Source organism: Trichomycterus rosablanca, chromosome 25 (assembly GCF_030014385.1).
Source record: "Trichomycterus rosablanca isolate fTriRos1 chromosome 25, fTriRos1.hap1, whole genome shotgun sequence".
Lineage (NCBI taxonomy): Eukaryota > Metazoa > Chordata > Actinopteri > Siluriformes > Trichomycteridae > Trichomycterus > Trichomycterus rosablanca.
The window spans coordinates 2,508,504-2,520,927 of NC_086012.1; the positions used below are offsets into that span (position 1 = coordinate 2,508,504).

General features: G+C 42.9%; 1 protein-coding gene across 5 annotated transcripts in view; it reads left to right on the plus strand.

The window, feature by feature from the left end:
* The window catches only part of LOC134302927 (muscleblind-like protein 1), an 80,515-nt gene that overhangs the window by 6,773 nt on the left and 61,318 nt on the right, over positions 1–12,424 (plus strand). For 4 of the 5 annotated variants that reach the window (XM_062988186.1, XM_062988190.1, XM_062988188.1 and 1 more), the window contains exon 1: positions 2,979–3,166. The exons of the other annotated variant lie outside the window; for it this stretch is intronic. The gene's annotated coding sequence lies outside the window, so the exon portion shown is untranslated. Of the gene's footprint in view, positions 1–2,978; positions 3,167–12,424 lie in introns of those variants that run through there. 5 annotated transcript variants of the gene reach the window in all.

Consider the following 12,424-nt stretch of genomic DNA (forward strand, 5'->3'; position numbering starts at 1 on the left):
ACTCACACTCACACACACACTCACACGCACACACACACTGTATACGGCCAAAAGTATTCGGTCAGGAGGACTAGATTGGAATTCAGGTTCTAGAGCAGCTGCAGAGGATTGTGGGATTTCTTTCATGTACAGTCAACGTTCTTCTGATAAATGCAGGATGCGGCCCGACGTCCTTATTTGGTTCCAGTCCCACTCCAGGACACAAGGCTGTGAGCGAGGACTGTAAATATTTATCAAGGTCCAAACTAAACATTCACACTCGTTCTGACAGAGAAATCCCTCATGTTAACTGTCAACGTCCTCGCTCTCTCATTCTCTCTCTCTCACACACACACACACATTCTCTCACACACATTCTATCTCTCTCACACACACTTTCTGTTTCTCTTTCTTTCACTCTCATACACTCTCTCATTCTCTCTCACACACATTCTCTTTCACACACTTTCTCTCTCTCACACATTTTCTCACACACATTCTCTCTCACACATTTTCTCTTTCAGTTTCTCTTTCTCTCTCACTTTCTCTTCCTTTCACTTTCTCTCATACTCTCTCATACACTTTATTTTTCTATCTCATACACTCTCACTTTCACTCTTTCTCTCACACTGTTTCTCTCACTCTCTCTTATGCACTCTCTCATACACCCTCTCATACTCTTTAATACACTCTCATACTCTCTCACATTTTCTTTCTCTCTGCATTCTCTCTCACTTGTTGTGAACTACAGTCTTTGTTTTTGTCTTTAATATTGTCTCATGACTCTGTGACACTGCTCACACTTTCAATATATTACACAAGCTTCTCTTTTTCATTAAAAATGTGGGCATGATGAATTACATCTGACATTTCCAGATCTATCATTTGTGAAGCTTGTGGGAAGCATGTGCTAGTCTCGACCTCCCGATTTATTATGTACACTATAGAAATAAGTCTCGGTTAATTTCTGACATTCGATTAAAGTGATTTTGTAGATTAGGACGAGAGTCCATATACATTTGGTTAAATAGTGAAGCTTTTTCTGGTTTTTACCTTCTCAGATTTGTTTAAATGACCCAAATTCCTCATTGTGCATTGTGTAAAATTGGTTGACTGTTTTTATCTGACAGTAATATACAGACGTCTTCAGATTTATTGGCGTACTTGATAGAATTATTGACACTCGGACTCAATTTCAGCTCCTCAACAGCAGCATTCTAATGTTTATTTAAAATCTCCTGGTACTTTACGGACTGCCTCATGCCGTGTCTTCTTAACAAGGTTTCCTGAACGTTTGAACAGAGCAGATTAGCTTTTCTGCTGTATGCTCCTGTATCTGCTACAGCGTTTATAAAGTCTAAGGATTCTCAGCAGCTGTGATGAAGGATTTATTCTGCACTGTTCGGGATGTGAGGAGTCGGACTGTACGCAGGAATGAGAGGCTGTAATGGACACTGGAATTCGATGAAGAATTTTCAGACTTTACTGACCAAAAAAGGTCTGAAGGATGTAAGGTATGTGCTCGTGTGTTTACTCCAACACTGGCTCAAATCTACAGAAACAGGAGGCAAGTAAAGAATGAAGAAATTAAAACAGCTGCGTTTCAGGGGTGTGAAGCCAAACATGGCACGAAGAAGAGACAGTTTTTATAATTACATCTACAGAAAGTTTAAGATGAACGAGTCTGAATGATTTCTGCCCCCTGCCCCCCCCCCCCCACACACACACACTCCACCAGGAAAAAATAACTGATGCCCCTAAACAGTGGATTCATTTACACTTACGCCTTTATTCAAAGCAATTTACAGTACAGTTGACTGCCTATATATTTACCCAGCGATCTATCAATATATCACTCACCTATCTGTCTGTCTGTCTGATTGTCTATCTATCTATCTATCTTTCCTATCTGTCTGTCTGTCTGTCTATCTATCTATCTATCTATCTATCTATCTATCTATCTATCTTTCCTATCTGTCTGTCTATCTATCTATCTATCTATCTATCTATCTATCTATCTATCTATCTATCTATCTATCTATCTATCTATCTTTCCTATCTGTCTGTCTGTCTCTGTCTTTCTGTCTATCCATTTATCTGTCTGTCTGTCTACTTATCTGTCTGACTGTCTGTCTGTCTATCGTCCTTGTCTGTCTGTCTATCTATTTATCTATCTATCTATTTATCTATCTATCTCTGTCCATCTGTCTATCTGTCTGTCTTGTCTATCTTTCCTATCTGTTTATCTTTCCCATCTGTCTGTCTGTCTTTCCTATCTGTCTGTCTGTCTATATATTTATCTGTCTGTCTATCTTTTCTAACTCAGTCTGTCTGCCTATGTCTTTTCAATCTCTGTCTGTCTATCTATCTTTCCTATAGATCTATCTGTCTGTCTGTTTGTCTGTCTATATATCTATCTGTCTGTCTCTCTATCTATCTTTCCTATATATAGATATCCTATATATCTATCTGTTTGTTTATCTATCTTTCCTATCTATCTATCTGTCTATCTATCTATTTTTCTTATCTCTGTCTGTCTGTCTGTCTTTCTGTCTGTCATTTCATTGTTGAGTGAGTAGGTGTAATTTGCCCTGTTATGAATCGACACCCTGTACACCTATACTATACGTCCAGTTTTTTGCAGGTGGCACCACACACACTGCAAGCCTGACCATGACAGCTCGCTTAGTGAAATTTAAGCAAAAGCAATACTGGGTTTCAGTTACGGATGGCCAAAAGGGTAACATGTAGCAGGAGAGGTTCTGGAGTCTATTTTTACATGTTCAACAGCTTGGTGTTTGCTTGCTTTACTTTTCACCCGTCTCTCTCTCACCCGTCTCTCTCTCTCTCTCTCTGTTTCTGGTGGGATGGTTGGGGGGTGGAGTCGGACTGTGAGTGGCGGGAGGGTCTCCGACGCAGAGCCACAGGCATGCGAGTGTGTGTGGTGTGTGTCTCACTGAGAGAGAGAGAGAGAGAGAGAGAGAGAGTGTGTATGCGAGAGTAGACGAGGGCTCCAGACGGGCAGAACGTTCGGAGTGTGACACTCGCTGCTGGTCAGAACAATGAGCCTCTCAGCTCTGGCGGCTCTGCCCATCTCGTCCGGCTGTGTCTGAACACACACACACACACACACTCACACACACACACACACACATGCTTGCTCTCACATGCTGCTCAACGATGTAAGGTAAGCCTGATTATTTATATTGCTCTGGTTCTGTGTCTGATCTGTGGAAAATGAAAAGAATGTGTGTGTGTGTGTGTGTGTGTGTGTGTGTGTGTGGGTGGGTGGGTGCAATGCCAGCGTGTGCCGTGTGTGCCATGTGTGCATGTATCACTGCAACACATTGACATGCATGAATGCAGTGCGACTGAGTCTTGTTACTCAGTGTGTCATCTGTTTGTGATCCATCCTGGATCTCTGGATCACATCCAGGACCGAAAAGGTTCATAAACACGGACACACGTCCGCACGTACTCGTACGAGACCGCCGGGACTGCGCGGCGTGATCTGTCTGCTCAGACCGACGCAGAGAAGTTTTACGGCAACTCCGTGCTGCAGCGTCTGCTCTGAAAGGTGAAGCGCAGCCCGGCGACGATAAATTACGCGTGACACGTTTAGCTGGGCCGCCTTATATGGCGCCCGCTCGGCCGGGCGCGGGACTGGGAAGCGTTCGATCGCTGAGCTCGGCGGCCCGGAGCTGAGCGAGTAAGCGTAGATCTCTCGGTGTGGGGATTAACGCGTGCAGGAGCTCTGCGGGAGCTTTGATTGATAGATGTGTGATTCGTCAGTGTCACATTTGGTGACGATGCGGAGGCTCTGAAACACATTTGATCAGAAACTCGGCTGCATTGTGAACTCTGCATTAAACGTCGGTTTTCCCGCAGGAAGAGATTAAACAGTCGGTTTCCTCTCGCTCTACGACGTTCTGCTCACTCGTGTGTGTTTAAGTTTTACGTTTGTGGTTTTGAGGTTTAAATCTGATCAAGCGCCACGTATTTACAGCTTATAGTAAAACTCCACTTGATCCTTCATATGGTACGTTTAGACACGATGGTTGTGTGTGTGTGTGTGTGTGTGTCCTTATTGACAGTCATTTTATCACTGATATCTTGTCTTGAGGTTTTGGAATTTCTTGTTTAAGCATCTTGAATTTGCTTTTTATTTGTTCATATTTCTGGTGAGTCGTTATTGACAGTCGTGTCATCACTGTTATTCTTTTCTGAATACGATTTCAATGGTGTGTATAATTCAGATCAAATAATCTACGTCTTGTTTGGGCAGCTTGAGCACTGCTTGAGTCAAATAAAACTATTTACACACACTGGTCCTTGATTATTGGTTTTCCTTATCATTATTGACCATCATGTCATTTTTGTTACCTTTTTCTAAATTCAGTTTCAATGGTGTGTATAATTCTGATCAAATACTCTACATCTTGTTTGGGCAACTTGAGCACCATGTAAAGCAAATAGAACTATTTACTTACAGTGGTACTTGATTATTGGTTTTCCTTAGTCATTACTGACAGTCGTGTCATCACTGTTACCTTTTTCTGAATCCGGTTTCAGTGGTGTGTTTAATTCTGATCAAAACCTCAAAAACTATATCTGTAATGACATGATGAGTATAAATTAGTTTGGGCAACTTGAGCACCACCTCCAAACTGAACTATTTACAAACAACTAAGGCTTCATTAGTTATTATTGTCGTGTCATCACTGTTACCTTTTCCTGATTATGGTTTTTAGTGTTGGTTTTTATTTGCTTAAGCTCTAAACAGCAACGTTTAAGCAACTTGAGCAAATTTTTGTTTCATTTCGTTTTGTTGTGCCGTATTTGAAAGTCACGTCATTACTGTTACCTTTTCTTAATTAAACTTTTCTTAGTTTGAAGAGCAGCTTTGAGTAACTTAAACGCCACTTTAGTCAAATGGAATCGAAACTGGAATCTTCGTTTGTTGTCGCGAGTCAGTATTGACAGTCAGATCATCACTGTTACCGTTTCCTGGTCATGGTTTTAAAGATTATAACAATGGCAACAAGAGTCATTTTAAATACCGAACTGAAATGAACATCGCCGTTGTTGAACACTGTGTTGTTAATAACATTCGTGTCATTACTGTTACTCTTACTGGTGCTGCTGTTTTGTTCTGAATGCTGACTGTGTCATTACCGATACCTCTGCACTGTTACCTGGTCCTGGATGAGGTTTTGGTTTGTATTCGTTGTACTTTGTCGTGTCTGTTGTGGACGAGGTTTGTTTAGGGTTAACATGCAGTGGGAGTTTGAACCGGTCGATAAATCGGCTGTCTTTCCTGTTATCGTTTCTGGTCTAACATCATGCCATGTCGTTGGTTGTCGGGTGTGTGTGTGTGTGTGTGTGTGTGTGAGATGGGGGGGCACTACGCCTGATGTGGCACCCAAATGCAAATGAAGAAGCGTGTGTGTGAATCGAGACGGAGAGCGACGTTCATTAGAGCTCGAGGGCTAAATGACTGCTGTGCGGGTGGCACGTGGAGTCTGTAATTTGGAAGATTACGGTGTCAGCGAGGCATTCCGATAGACACACACACACACACACACACACACAAACATGCTAGCCTGCCAAGAGTCCTGACAGATGACATCACAGACTGGCTCAACAAGGCGTCTCTTAATATGAGGGGCTTAACGGTACATAAATTGTACATTTTGATTCCTTACATGCAGCGTGTTTACAGATGGACAACAAGGCCAATATGCTGGTTCAGAAATATACATACATTTACTTTTGTGGCATTTAGCAGACGCTTTTATCTAAAGCGACTTACATTCATTACTGAATTCAGTTTGAGCAATTTAGGGTTAAGGGCCTTGCTCAGGGGCCCAACAGCTGTGGCAGCTGTGGAGCTTGAACCGGCAACCTTCTGATCACTAGTCCATGTACCTTAACCAATGAGCTTTGACTGCCCTTACAGCTCACATACAGCATCATAACATCATTTAACTTTAAAACCTTGTAATTCCTTGTTCATGATACCAATAAATCCACCCGGTGACTTCTCTGTGCTCATATAAATATGGCTATTTTGATTGCAAAAACCGTGGATAAAATACCTAAATTTTCACCTTATGCCCTGGGTCAGACAATCCAGGAGCCACCAAGAGCAAAATAGGTCTTCTATTCATTCTAATGATCTGTACCATTGGAAACAAGTGGGACAGTGGTAGCTTAATGGGTAGAGCTTCGAACTATCAACTGAAAGGTTGAGAGTTCAAATCCCAGCTCTGGGCCTTTGAGCAAGACCCTTAACCCTCTCTGTCCAGGGGCGCCGTACAATGGCTAACCCTGCACTCTGACCCCAGCTTCCAAACAAACTGGGATACGCAAAGAGAGAATTCTGTTCTACTGTACATCTGTATATGTTTATATAAAAGCATTCAAAACATTGTCCACAGTCAAGCGAGCTTCACATCTCCATAGAACTAGAGGTGGTCGGGCAAACAAAAAGGCTGCTGCAAAATCAGCACCTAAAAATTGAAGTATGTTACTGATGCTCATGCCAGTGTAATGCTCACCTGGGTTTGTGAGTGTGTCTGTGGGAATTTGTGTCACTGTGGTTGTAGCAAGTCATATTCAGTGCATGTTTTAATATCAGTCTTATACATTTGTGAGTTCAGGGGCTGATGTTGGAAGTGAAGGGCTGTCAGTCATCTCTAATGTGTTCAGTAGGGCTGAGGTCAGAGCTTTCTGCTGACCACTGGACTTCCACATTGAGTCTTTTTGATGGATGCTGGAACATGCTGGGACGGGAAATGGCCTTGTCCAAACTGCTTTAACGTGTGTATAGAATCTAATATAATAGAGCGCAGGGTCAGCTATTGACCGGCGCCCCTGGAGCAGACAGGGTTAGGGGCCTTGCTCAAGGGCCCAGCAGTGGCTGCATGGCAGAGCTGGGATTTGAACTCACAACCTTTTAGTTGATAGCCCAGAGCTCTACCCACCCGGCTACCACTGTCCATATATGTGTAGTATTGTAGTATATAATTTAGGGCAGTTGTAGCCTAGCGGGTAAGGTACTGGATTAGTAATCGAAAGGTCACTGGTTCAAGCCCCATTACTGTGAGGTTGCCACTGTCGGGCCCTTATATATATATACATACATATTCAGTACAATTAAATGCTTTATTTGCATATCCCAGCTTGTTTGGAGACTGGGGTCAGAGCACAGGGTCAGCCATTGTATGGTGCCCCTGGAAAAGACAGGGTTTAGGGCCTTGCTCAAGGGCCCAAAAGTGATTTGACCCAACAAACTTCCTATTAGAATGGATGTCTACATATTTTTGGCCATATAATGTATCACTCCTGATCCCTGTTTTGTTTCCTTATCTTTTGTTGACCATTATTGCTCCACACTCACTTTTCTAAACGCTTCCACCACAAATCAGGACCCTGGATCATCAGGATAAACGTCCTTACAGCTCAGGATGTCTGTATCACACACACCCCACCCCCCACACACATACCCTGCTCACGCGCCCCTCCCAGTGCCAACCGGGTAAAGGCTAGCATAGCACATTTCACATGAGCTGCATCATCGGTCTACTTCTCTCCCCATGACACACTGGAGTCAGTGTGCAGCTCCGGCCAGTCCGTTTAAGTCATGAGTGGCTCCTTTGTCCGAGTGCGGACACACACACGCACACACACACACACACACACACACACACTGAGGCAGAAACACAGACAGTTCACAAATGAAATGACACACTTCTGCGTACAGCTATAAGGGAAGGTACAGCGAGACAGTTCCTGCTTTGTGAGCACTGCTGCTGCAGTAGTTCCCATTTGTAGTGTGTGTGTGTGTGTGTGTGTGTGTGTGTGTGTGCAAGCATGTGGGTGGGTCCTGTGACTCGTGGGCCATGTGAAGCAGTGCCGTGTACTGCACCATGTGTGCCCAAAAGAAAGAGATAGAACCTAAAATACCTTTTTAGGAATATAATAATTTTTAGTCTGTTTACAGATTTTTGCTTCACACAAAATACTCACACAAAATCGGCCAATCTCTGATCAGTATTTGCAGAACAGCCAATCATGGCACTGTTTACAGACCAACATGTGACTACGCTTTAATTCAGCCGAAAAAAGATCACTCTCATTATATAACATATGTATAACGTATATATAACATGATATAACATATACCATATAACAGACATATGTTATAATGTTTGTATAGCATGTTATAACGTCTGTATAACATGTATAATGTATGTATAACATATGTTATGATGTATGTACAACATTATGAATGTATAACATATGTATAACGTATGTATGACATAATGTAATTATAGCATATGTGATCATGTATATATAACATGTTATAACATCTGTATAACATTATGTATATACAACATATGTTATAATGTTTGTATAACATTATGCTTGTATAACATATGTATAATATGTATAGGGTACGTATAACATTATAATGTATAAATAACATGTTATAATGTATATATAACATTATGTATATATAACATATGTTATACACGTATGATATGTCTATAGTATGTATAACATACGTGATAATGTATATATAATGTTATACCATCTGTATAATATTATGTATATATAGTATAACATGTTATATATAGTATAACATTATGTTTGTATACCATATGATGTATGTATACTATAATGTATGTATAACATATATACAACGTATGGCCAGATGTATGTGGACACTGGACAGTGAGACTGTTAAACATCCTATTTTTAAATCATGGGAATTCAGGTCCTTATTTGGTTATAACAGCCTCCACAAGATTTAGAAATGTGGCTGTGGGAATTTGTCACCATTCAGTCTAAAGTTCATTCATTGGGTCAGGCAGTGATTTTTGGCGAGCAGTCAACGACTGGCGATCAGTGTACCAAACATTTATGGTCCTCGTTTTGTGCACAGGAGTACAGTTATGCTGGAGCAGTAAAGGGTCTTCCCTAAACTGTTACCCCAAAGATAAATTGATACTGTATCATTTATATTATAGATTTGATTTTTATATACAATTGGTGTAAGGAAGAAGAATCGAAGAATTACAGCAGAATGAAATTTAAAAGTTGATGTTTGGTGTTGGTATATAACGGACGGCTGATCTGTGGTCAGTGGTTTGTAGGGTCCAGTGAGAGCGAGACGGGTGGGCCAGGTCACTCACATGCTGTTTAATTAGTCATTTTTGTCCAACCTCCAAATAATGGTTCTCGCCTCCACTTCATTAGAGCAGACGGCCGTCACAGTGTGAGAACGCCGCTCGTGATGGGCTCAGATACACGCCCACGCTCAGCTTCCACCACCACGGCCGGAGCATGCTTCAATTCAATAATAAATAATAATAATAATCAGCCTCACAATGTGGCTATCACAAAATAACATGCACTGCAGGCTGGCCAGAAGTACTGTATTTGGACACTTGACCATGAGCTTGGCGGACATGGTTTTAAAATCGAGCGATCTCTGTATGATCTTCTCAGCTGTAACAACAAGACTTTGGAGTATGTCTGTGGTAATTTGTTTCCCATTCATTTAATAGAGCATTTGTGTGGCTAGGCAAGAAACCCTCAGTTGATGTTCTGGTTAATTCCAAAGCTGTTGGGTGGAGCTGAGGTCAGGACATGCTTTATGCACAGTGGCACAGTCATGCTGGAACAGGAAAGGACCTTCCCTAAACTGTCGATGGGAGACGGGGTGTCCCAATACTTTTTTCCAGTATATATATACATGGTACTATATAAATTCACAAATGTCATATGTGCATGTGACCATCAGGAATCTATTAAATGTCGGGCTGATGGAACTTCCTCATTGTTCACGTCTTGAATACAGCAGATCTGATCAGGTATAAAGCAGCATCTCTCACAGGCAGTCGTACCCACATACGGTGGTCCGAGGAAGGACAAGCCACAAACCGCTGACTTACTGATTCCAGAGGACGCTTTGGTGTCTGGTCTGTACCAACAGAAGATCTGCTGTGGCTCAAATTGCAGCTTGTTTCAATTCTGCTGCTGACACACGCTGCATCCTGGTCAGTCAAAGTGTCCATCCTAACTCCTGTCCAGAGTCCAGGTCACCTTTAAACTGCCCACAGGCATCAGAACCGGACATCATGACAGTCCTGTTTTTTCCAGGGTGGACGACCGGGCGTGTGTGTCGTTTACTCGTGGAAGAGACGCCACATTTTCTTTGACCTTTTAAGGCTGCTTACAAATGACTACAGCGCAGGACTGAGAACTCTGCTCAGCTACGAATTGTGCTGTTACCATCACGTCAGCTTTTTAACCACATCAAATTCATTACAGGATGTTTCTATACAATACAGGTCATACAGAGAGCTGTTTCTTACACAATACAGCCTGTTTATAAGTTTTCGACAGCGGTGACCTTTAATACTTAAGAATCTAAAACCAAAAGTGTGCTTTAGCTTCCTCACAGAGGGGTGAGGGTGCAGGGTGACTTTATTTGTTTATTTCCCCCACCAGTTTTCCTCCCAACATAGTCGTATCCAGATACCCGATTGTATTTTGCGTCCTTTCCTGTCCGAGTGCCTTCTCTGTCACATATGTAGTAGCCGAATACTTATTCTCACTTGCGCCGGATTGGCTCGTATGGGGATCCGTATAGCGCACCGAGAGTCACGCGCTGATCTTCATCATCGCCATCTCTGCGCAGGCTCTATCAGTTCTGAGGAACTCCGGCCCTCCCTCCCCTGGATGGCCGATAGCAGAGCGGTTTCAGATCACATGACTATTTTTCTAAATAATTTTAGACATGTCCTATTCCCCCATTGCACTGGCTAACTCCCTGCTGGCCGAGGAGCACTGCAGACTAGCACAGGCTCCACATGTAAAGCCATCAGGTTCTTTATCTCACCAGTCAGTATGAGTCTTTATATAAAGCTGGAACCCAGACAGAAGAACACACTGTACTCAAGTGTACCTCTGCTGCTTATAAGGTACTGGACTAGTAATCAGAAGGTCACTGGTTCAAACCCCAGCACTGCCAGAATGGGCCTTCAACTGCTTAGACTGTAAGTTGCTTTGGATTCAAGTGTCTGCTAAATGCAGGGGGTCGCTGTTACAGTCAAGTCAGCTGGCCCAGTGGCACCAGTGGTGATGGGGGTAGTGTAATAGACTGTGGCACCGGTCCAGGGGTGCGTTTACTTTCTTATTTTTAATAAACAAGCTGCTTCGGGTTGCTACTCGTGTGCATATGCAGCAGTGGTCACCTTTCTGAGGTCTGATATTACGTAGCTGACCCTTGTGTTGTAGGTCAGTTTGTATTTGCTGCATCGAGCTTTTTATTTGTCCTTCAGATGTTGCTTTGGACGGTGTGTGTGTGTGTGTGTGTGTGAGATGAGCCTGCATTCACTTGAACAGTGAATCTGTACGTTCACCTACGGATTAAGAGACACTGCGTATGGATTACAATGCACCGTGACTAATCATCCTGCACCATTCTCCTACACGATACCCTCACGATGAAGCCGTCAGATTTATTCATCAGCATGTCGAACGTCTCGCTCGCCGTTCTGATGAGCAGGCGAAATAAAACACCAGGCGTAAAAGCCAATGTTCATTTTCATGCGCCGCGTTGGTCGCGTTTCCGATCGAATGTCCCGGTCGGCCGATGAAACGGAGATGCGCCGATGCTCTGGAAGCTCCAGATTAAGCCGTAACTCAAACCCTACGTGCGGGCTGCAAGCTAATCATAGACTTTATGGCGGTGTTCATATTCATTTAACACACCTGCTGCAGCGCTCGGACCATCTGCACGCTCTCCGTGGGGCTTTCTTGATGGTAACGACCTTGCGAGGGGTTGTTGTGCGTCCCGTGGCGCGAGGCTCCACCCGATCCTGAAGGAATTGAGTCGTATCTCTGTGGCTTTTCTATTTAGAATAATCTATAGGAAGCTTCTCTGCCTACAGAGCTGTTCTCATTGTGTAGGTGAGCCTGGGGAAATAATCGTTTCCTTATTCGCTGGGATCCCAACAAAGGAACTGCTGACATTAATAAAAGCTTAGGTCCGAGCACAGGGTACCTAATTATATTTATATAAAGGTAATAGACCCGTGGACTGGGCATGCTGCACGTTTTAGCAGGAATTGTTGGTAATACAACACAGGGGGTATCATTAATCTAAAATGACATTCGGTATTCAGGGTTACTGGTACCTCATGTTTATTAAAACTTGAACACAGTCGGCTGATGCATAAGCTGGCCGTATCCTCAGAGGAGCGGATTAATACATCACTGCAGATGCTAACGGCTCAAGCCTGGACGTTGCTGATGATCCGGGCAGGATTCTTCTGATCTACCCTGTTCTCGACACATATTTAGACCTTACAAATGACAGAAATTCCAACACCTTTTTTCAAAGAGTGGGAGCTGTTAATGCTGCTAAAGG